The sequence below is a fragment of the Pygoscelis adeliae genome, unplaced genomic scaffold (assembly GCF_000699105.1).
Source record: "Pygoscelis adeliae isolate BGI_AS28 unplaced genomic scaffold, ASM69910v1 Scaffold68, whole genome shotgun sequence".
Classification (NCBI taxonomy): Eukaryota; Metazoa; Chordata; class Aves; order Sphenisciformes; family Spheniscidae; genus Pygoscelis; species Pygoscelis adeliae.
The window spans coordinates 617,097-625,567 of NW_008825501.1; positions in this window are offsets into that span (position 1 = coordinate 617,097).

Sequence of the window (8,471 nt, forward strand, 5' to 3'; positions counted from 1 at the left end):
ATGTTATGCCTCATCTGTTGTAGGTAGATTAATGGTTTATACATTATTGAAAAGTTAATATTTTACTGCTGGGAAAAAAAATAGAAGTTTTTTTTGGTCAGTCTCCTGACCCAACATACTTTCTAAACATATCCTTTTTTTTAAATCAACTAACCAGTTTTCATGGGCTGGACTTGAAAGTTTGATATGGAAAAACTGACAGAAGATATATTAGAAAAACTGCTGAAGGCCCCTTGAGGAGAGCAGATGTTTCGATGCATTTTAAGATCTAAAAGTTTAACCGACACTGTTTTCATAATTTCTTAACATTTTGAGCCCGGAAAGCGGAGAACTGAAATAACTGAGAATTGTGGTGAATGCTTCAAAACTTCCCTCATCTTTCTGGAAGCCAGCCTCCTTCCAGAATACAAAGAAGGTTTTGACAACCACAATGACTGAAACACAGCCTTATTTTCATGGTATTGGCCATTGATTCTTTTGTGACTCTAATTTAATTTGTCACCCATTTCTTATTTCATATGAAATATAGTGTAAAAGCTTATAGATGTGATATATTCAATAAAAATCTGACATATGTATATCATTAAATTAAAATGTGGCACTTTGGCATTTCTAAATCATCTTAGTTCTAATGTAAATACAGATCACTCATTCATGGAAGGTCTGTTGGGTAACCATAGCCATTACTCTTTATATTTATCAGCCCATAACTCAAAATGTTTACAGTCTGAGATCTTTCACTTTGAATTGTGAGTTCGGCAATACCAACAGTTGTGAAGCAGTTAATGACTTGTTGAATTAGTTATGGTATGGTTTAGATATTTATGCCAAATAGCTTTACTTAAGCATAGGCTGAATTTTTTCCATCATTTCAACTGACCTACATGTGTCTTCGAAAAATAGATACTGCTTGTCTTCAACCTACTGAAGATATAGCCTCAAATATACTTAATTTAAAAGTAACAGGTATTCACTACATGATGAGATTAACACTTCCTGATTTAACACCTAAATTAGGATTAATTAAAAATCCAGGCTCCGCCCTCCTGAGACGCATATATCTAGGTTTTGCCCCCATCTGGTTAACTACACTTTGTCCAAAAATATGTCTCGTCTTCTAGGCAGTTAAGCATGTGTAACTAGTTACCTAATGGGATAGTGCAGAGAAGGAGAAGCCAGATTCTTCTCAGAAAGAAAAAGAGCAATTTCAATTAGATATAAACCAAAAAAGTTTATCGTGAGGGCTGTTAAATATTCCAGCAGGGACTCATAGAGGCCGTAGGATCTCTGTCCTTGAAGATGTTCAAAACTTGACCAGACAACGCCCTGAGCAGTCCAGTGTAATTGGACCTGCTCTAGGCAGCAGGTTGGACCAGATGACCTCTGGAGGCCCTTCCAGCCTGCAGAATTGTGTGATGCTTTGGGAGGTTTCTGTACCAGTGACTGTAAGATGCTGAGAAGGAATGCCAGAGAAATGATCACTCTAGACTTGTCATGTTCATACACTTGTTAACCACGCTTTTTCTACTAGCCACTTGAAGGAAGATTATTTTGGCCTAACCTTTCATGCCTTTACCTATTTGTCTTGTATTACCTTTGATCTAGCAGAATTCGTGTTTACTCCCCATATATGCCTGTGTTTTTTCCTTTGCCTTTCATTTCTATGAAAAGAGTATACAGCTTGACATATACTTAAAAGGAAGCTATTCAAGAACAAGGAGTTATAACTTAAGTTTAAAGCCATGTTGCAAACAACTAAACATGATGATGGATCTGTTTTGTGTCAAAAACAAGAAACTACAGTAACTTTAATTACTTTAACTCTGAGCTTCTGTTTTACTGTATCTAAATAGGTTTAAATCTGTGACATTTAATATCAATTTTGTAAGCACCTCCATTCATTGTGTACTATAGGAACAAAAAGACATGCACTCTAATAGCTCAAGGGATTTCAAAGTCATGCCTGACTTAACAAAAGAACTTTCTTTTTTATTCTCATTTGTTTATCTGGAGTCTTCCCATGGCAGTCAATGCAGTTACAGCTATGGAAAAAATGTTTATGTATTCCACCTAAATGGCTTCAGTCCATTATATTTCAGAATAGAGAAAGCAGTTACATGCTAAACTGCAGAGAACAGAGGGGAAAGGTGGGGGAGGAATTGTAGCGGATTACAACATTTTCTGCTTGATAACCAAATGAATAAGGAACTTATTCAGGAACACAGGCTATCTATGTTAAACTCTCCCACTTTCTTAAGTATAAAATCCAAAGGCTAAGAAAAATACCTTCAATATGGCTATTTCCATGCCTCTTAAACCATTACAAAGAGATACAGAATAATCATGGGACAGGAAGAAATGTTTGGGGGATACCTGTCTCTAATTCCACCAACACAGCACCATTCCACGATATGGTAGTTTTGAGTCATGGTCCATGGTCCTAAATTTATGCATTTCATCTCCTAACTCTAATAAAAAGTCATAAGTAATATCTATAACACAAAGCAGAGCTTAAAACTCTGAGTCATACAAAAATACTGATTCAATAACCTGGATTCTGGTTATTTTTGGTCTGTGTTTCTCTTGTATGCAACTAGAAGTGAGGATTCCCCATCACTCTCCAGCTAGAAGCAATGACAGATTTGGAAGGATTTTGTTTTATTTTCCTATTGTGTTCCCAAAGTTCACAGTATGTAGTTATTTACAGTATTAGCGCATCTTTTCCTCATTTGCACTTGTACTCATATTTCTGCCTTTCCCTATGTTTTTATTGGATATCAGCAGGTCTCATTAAAAATTACAGGAGATTAATAGGGCGAGATAGTGTTATATTCCATCACTACCTAGGGAAAACATGCATTGATTTCAGATTCCTTGTTTTTTCCAGATGCTATAATAATTATAAAGACTGTTCACAGAACCCATTGGCTTCTAATAAACTGCTCAAAGTTTTGCAGCTAATTGCTACAGAGGCATAGGCATTCACTAAGGTATCTAATGACTCAGGCTGAGAGTGAAATATTATAGGCCATGTTTAGGCCAGTGCCTAATTTTCTACTACAATCAGTGGGTATCAGGTATCAGATGTGAACACCTTTATAAATCAAATGTACTTCAGCCACACAGGATAATAACCCCTGACCAGAGACTACACAGGATTGGGTAAACTTTCATGTACTCCTCGCTCCAGCACCAAGTGACAGTCCCTTTCCATCATTTCTGCCACTTTCCCTGCTAAAGTGGCCATAAGTAATTTTGTGCACTGAAGTACTGAAATTTGTTACATAGTGAATGTGATCATTTACACAAAAGAAAAAATTGTGAAATTATGACTCTGGACCACTATATTGCAGACTCTCTGCAGGTCTGTTAGCCAGAAGGGCAGCACATTAAGGAAAGGGACATACAGTGACACACGATAGTCCAAGGACCTGTTGTCTGTTTGGTAGGTGGCCAGAACCATGCATTTCCACCACAGTTGCAATGCAATGTGTCCCTTTGCATGGTTTTCCCAGAAAGTTTCACTGAGTGGTGGGTGAGCCGACATTTTGTCATGGTTTGAGACCAGACTGTCGGTGCAAAGACTTAATGGATAACAAAACATTTTAGTTACAGATATGTTCAATTTTTACAAGTTATACAACTTCCCCATCTGCAGGACAGGTGACACAGTCCGGAAATTAGGTGGGTCAGCACAGCAGATCCAACTGTGCAGTGCATCCTCCAGGTGCGGGTTCCTGGGATCTCTCTTTCTTCAGTTGTCTCTTCTTGAGTCTCCTGGAGTCTCTCCTGGGCTTCTTCTGGACCCTCTCCCCCACGTATCCCCAGGGTCTTTTTTCAGTCCCTGATGTCTATCCCCAGGTGACTCTGGACACCATCAGGTACAGGACTGGGTAAAGCATACCCGATTCCTCTTTGGCTTGTTCAAATTCCCTCATTGGTTAACAACTGTCTGTCACCATCACTGGTGCTCACGATCTGCTCCTCTGGAAAGGTCTCCACAGTTTGCAACTCTTAAAAGTTGTTTATGCACAAGGTATGCCTCTATTCCTATAAGAAAGCTGCTCCCTTATCCTGTAAGGCAATTGAAGTTGATACGGTAACACTACTGTGAGCCAGGCCCAATCCATGCCAACTACCACACTTTTTGAAGAAGGCCTCTCTGAAAAGTGTGTTGCTGTAATTTTATTCATGAATTGTTCCTCTCTTTGCTGCAAAACTGAACCCTTCCTATGATGAAAAGCACATTATTTTCAAAGAGTAATTTTCTATTGTTTCCATTTCCCCACTCTTCAGTTAAATCTCCTTGATTCTTGACCCACATCATATACCATCTACAGCCTTAATGGTAACTTTGTGACTGCTTCTAACTAAGGCATAGACATCAAGATCTTTATATGATTTCTTTCACGACTTCATTATCTTTTCATGACACAGTGTTTGGATGTCTGGCCCCACAGATACACATTGAAATACAAAAGTGGTGGTCTGGTAGAGATCAGTGAACATCTGCCATGGCAGAGGCTAATTGTGCTTACAAGTATAGCATGGAAAACCAAATTTTTCTGGAGAGGTAATTGTGATAGTCACTAAAAGATGAGGAATGAATACATGACTGTCCACACTGTCCCCAGTCATGCCATTAAATTAAGAAAAAAACCCAGCAAACCACAACACATTTCAGCACATCATGGGATTGAACAGCAGTTTGTCATTAAAATGACCTTTGTGTTCTGATCCTTTTCAAGAGAAAAGATTTTCTCACTACATTTTGAATGACCCTCCTCACACTGCACATAGCTCTAAACACACCTTTGCATCAACACCTTTATACAGCATCATTAAGACATGCTCTAAGCCCATTTGTGAAGAAGCTAATAAGGTGACTTCCCCCTTTCTCACTGGGAAGAAAGGGCACCCAACTACATGATAACACTCTCTTTGATGCAGGAGATCGATAAACAATTTGCCAGATAATCCACTAATCCTTTCAGCTACTTTTAATACTACTTGAGTATAGATTGATATCAGAAACAATTGATTATTGATTAAGATAGTACTATTAACAAGTCATAAAGTTAAAGAGAAGTAAATGATGTTGCTACATGCTTTCAAACAAACATGTCCATATGGACAGTGATTTTTGCAGTGTTTGGGAGTGCTTGGATACATCCATTTCCGCTGTGACTGATTGCAGTGAGGATGAGCAAAGTTTGGTTTCTAATAGTGTGGTCCTTCCGATAGAAATTGAGATTAATACAGAAAATTGAATGGAGAGCTTCAGAGTGTTGTTTAGAAGGCTGTGGACCAACACTACAGGGAACAGAAGAGCTCTCCTGGAAACTGGCCTGTTTGGAGGGTAGAAAAACTTCTTCCATGGGCAGAAGGCAGTAGAGAAAGCACTGTATTGCCAAAAAAACAGAGGGCCTTGGGATGCGGGCATGATATCATTGTAAGCAGGATTCCCTGCTTTGTTTTTCGGCTCCCCTGAGTGGCAAGTGTATTAGGAAGCTGCAAGAGGTTCAAGTGCTTCCAGTGTTTTGTGGATACTGACAACACAAATGAGATGAGGGCAGCACTGCTGTTAATGGGGAACCTGCTCTATGATGTGTGCAGAAACACAAAATGGGGGGGTAGTCTGGAAAAGTTTGCTACAGGGGTTGTACAGCTCATATGGTTACCATCTTGGTTATTATCAACTATTGGGGTACTTACACATAACTTTACTTACAACTCAGTCAGCTGGACTGGCAGCTTTCAACTCCATGTTCAAGCAGGTTAACCCCTTCGTTCCCCTGTCAACAACCTTCTCTCCATTCCCATCTGCATGCCAGGGAAAGGCAGAGATCACCAATATGTCCTCCTCCAACCCCTACCTGTTCTCAAACCACTGTTCTTCTTTTAATTAACAGAATAAAATCTTCCTTATTAAAAACACTGTTAATGGTCTTGCGGAGACAAGTAGGGAAAAACTGTGCGTCTGTGATATTTTAAACTGAGCTCTTTGCTATAGCAGAACAAAAACTGCTTCAGGGAGTGCAGGACTGGCATTCTGCATAGGTGTCTGCAGTGGACAGTGCAAGCAGAAAACATTGCATACAGTGATTTTGCTGGTCCTACACAGAAAGGAGAGAACAGCTCTGACCATAGAGGTCTGTAAACTCATCAGTTGCTATGCAGAAGACAGCTTCCACACACCCTGGTTTCAAATCCAATGCCTTGATTAGTGCTGCCATGCGATATTCCAAGAACAGGTGGTTGTTTATTTCCTGCTCCATAAGAAAAATAAATAAAACCATCTGACAAATCATACTATGATCATGCCAATAAGCATCAGTTGGTCAAATTTCTTGGTGTACTGAAGGTTTGTTGCACCAGACTGGGTAAAGGGTTCCCCTGATAAGACAGTGACCAGCCACAGAGCATGTCTGTACTGTAAATAGTCCTTCATAAGTTACTCCACTGTCTGATGATCTAGAGAAGTCAAAGGGGTGCCAGGGGCCAAAGTATTTTTCAGGTTCTTCTGTGAAAACCTTGGCAGGAAAGTTGAGAAGAATATCTCCATTTTGTCTTCCAAGTAAAAAATCTCCAGATCTGTCACAGGGATGTAATTCCTCTGTGTTGCTGAAGACCCATTTCCATTCTCTGTCTTCAGGAGCACAGCCTTCATTTTCTTAAATCTGATGTATGGTCCCCATACCTTTTTTTATAACCTGCTATAAACAGCTGCCTGGCAATGTTGGCATACTGCCAGAGAGTTGCTCTAAGTCCTCTTCCCCTACAGGTTAGCAAACAAGGCTGTGTTTGAGATTGTTCAGGTGGTGCATCTAAGATAGCTAGCCTGAATTCTGTCTCCCTTTTTTGTTGATCATGACTGTGCAAAGTCAAACAAAATCAACTGAAATGTAAATAAAAGGTTTTGTGGTATTCAGAGTGTTGAAAGAATTTCTAAATTTCCAAAGAAAGCCTTTGCAAAAGATACACACTATGATCCGTAATAGTTAAAAAAAGACCAAGAAAACGAAACCTCAAAGGCAGTAGCATAAGCATAGTTACATCCATAGCCTTTGTTAAATTTTGAGAAATCTGTTGGGAAGGAAGGATTCGTATATATTTACAGAATGCTATACTTGTACATGTGCTCCCAGACAGCGCTGGAAAACCTTAGCGTTGCTATGATCTACTCCACATTGCATGACGCCACCATGAGGAATTGACAGCTTCGAAACAATAGGGCCCAAAAAGTTGGGCATAGCAGCAGTGCACGTAATTGCGCTATACCATACAAGTGTGATCACAAAGATGGTTATGCACCTGGAAAGAATCTATGTTAAACTGTAAATATAGATGCATTTGTCATGCACTACCTCTTTCTGAGTCTGCAGCTCAGTCATACATCGAGTTCTAGGATATGACAATGAGTAAGGAGACAAAAGGCATGTAAAATCAGCATGGTATTGACACCTCTTTGCCTGGATATTGCAAGTGAATTCTTGAAGATCTAACAAGGATCTTTTCTTGTTTTGGAGTGAGAATACGACTTTTCCAAGGATTCTTTCATGTGCCAAAGCATCAAGCTTATGTTGCAGCTGCTACCCAAGTGAATTCCATAAAACGTGGATAACATGCTATCTTTGGAATTTCCATTCCCTAGCAAATATGATTGCACTTGTCAAAAGTAATTTGAGGAAATTTCTAGGCTGCATGTGTAAACAAGTAATCATACACAGGCAATAGGATTGCAGAAGACTTATTTTCCTAGAAAAACTTCAAGCTATTTCAGAACCCTTACAGGCAAAAGGCCACAATTCCAGTTTACTGATCTACGGTGAAAATTCAGTTTGGAGTGTGTGGATGGTGTGACTGAAACCAGCAGCAAAACTCCATTGATTTTTTGAGAGTTAGCTACCTAACCTTTACGGATGTTTTCATAAACACTAGATGATTGATTGGATTTTTGGGACTCCTGAATACATATGTAGATTTTGCCTAGAAAACCTGTATGGAGTCATAAGTATTATACAATGTTGTCTTAATTTATGCAGTTTCTGTCTTCATGTGTTAGCTTTTCAGAAAGTTATGCATCTCGAATATACAAACATCACATTTTCTTTCCCTCAGCTCCCATCTTTCCAAATGCAGTAGTGAACCTTTTTGACATATAAATTAGAGCATCATAATTATATTTTTGCTGAGCAAATGGCAGCTGATGAACTACAAGCAGGTCTACATTAGAAGGAGCAGAGAATAAATCACCACTGTGCTGATGTTATTTTTAGTTGCATAAGTTGAAGGAGTGTGTGCAGGGGAGAAGAAGGAATGAACAATAATAAAAAAATAGTGATGGGTGTTTCTGGGCCTCTGTTCCATAAGTTAACCTCACTTTCCATCAGTGTCAAAGTGAGGAAAGAGAATGCTTTGGACTTTGCAGGATCCAAAGATGTAGACCAAAGAAATTGCTTTGAATTTAC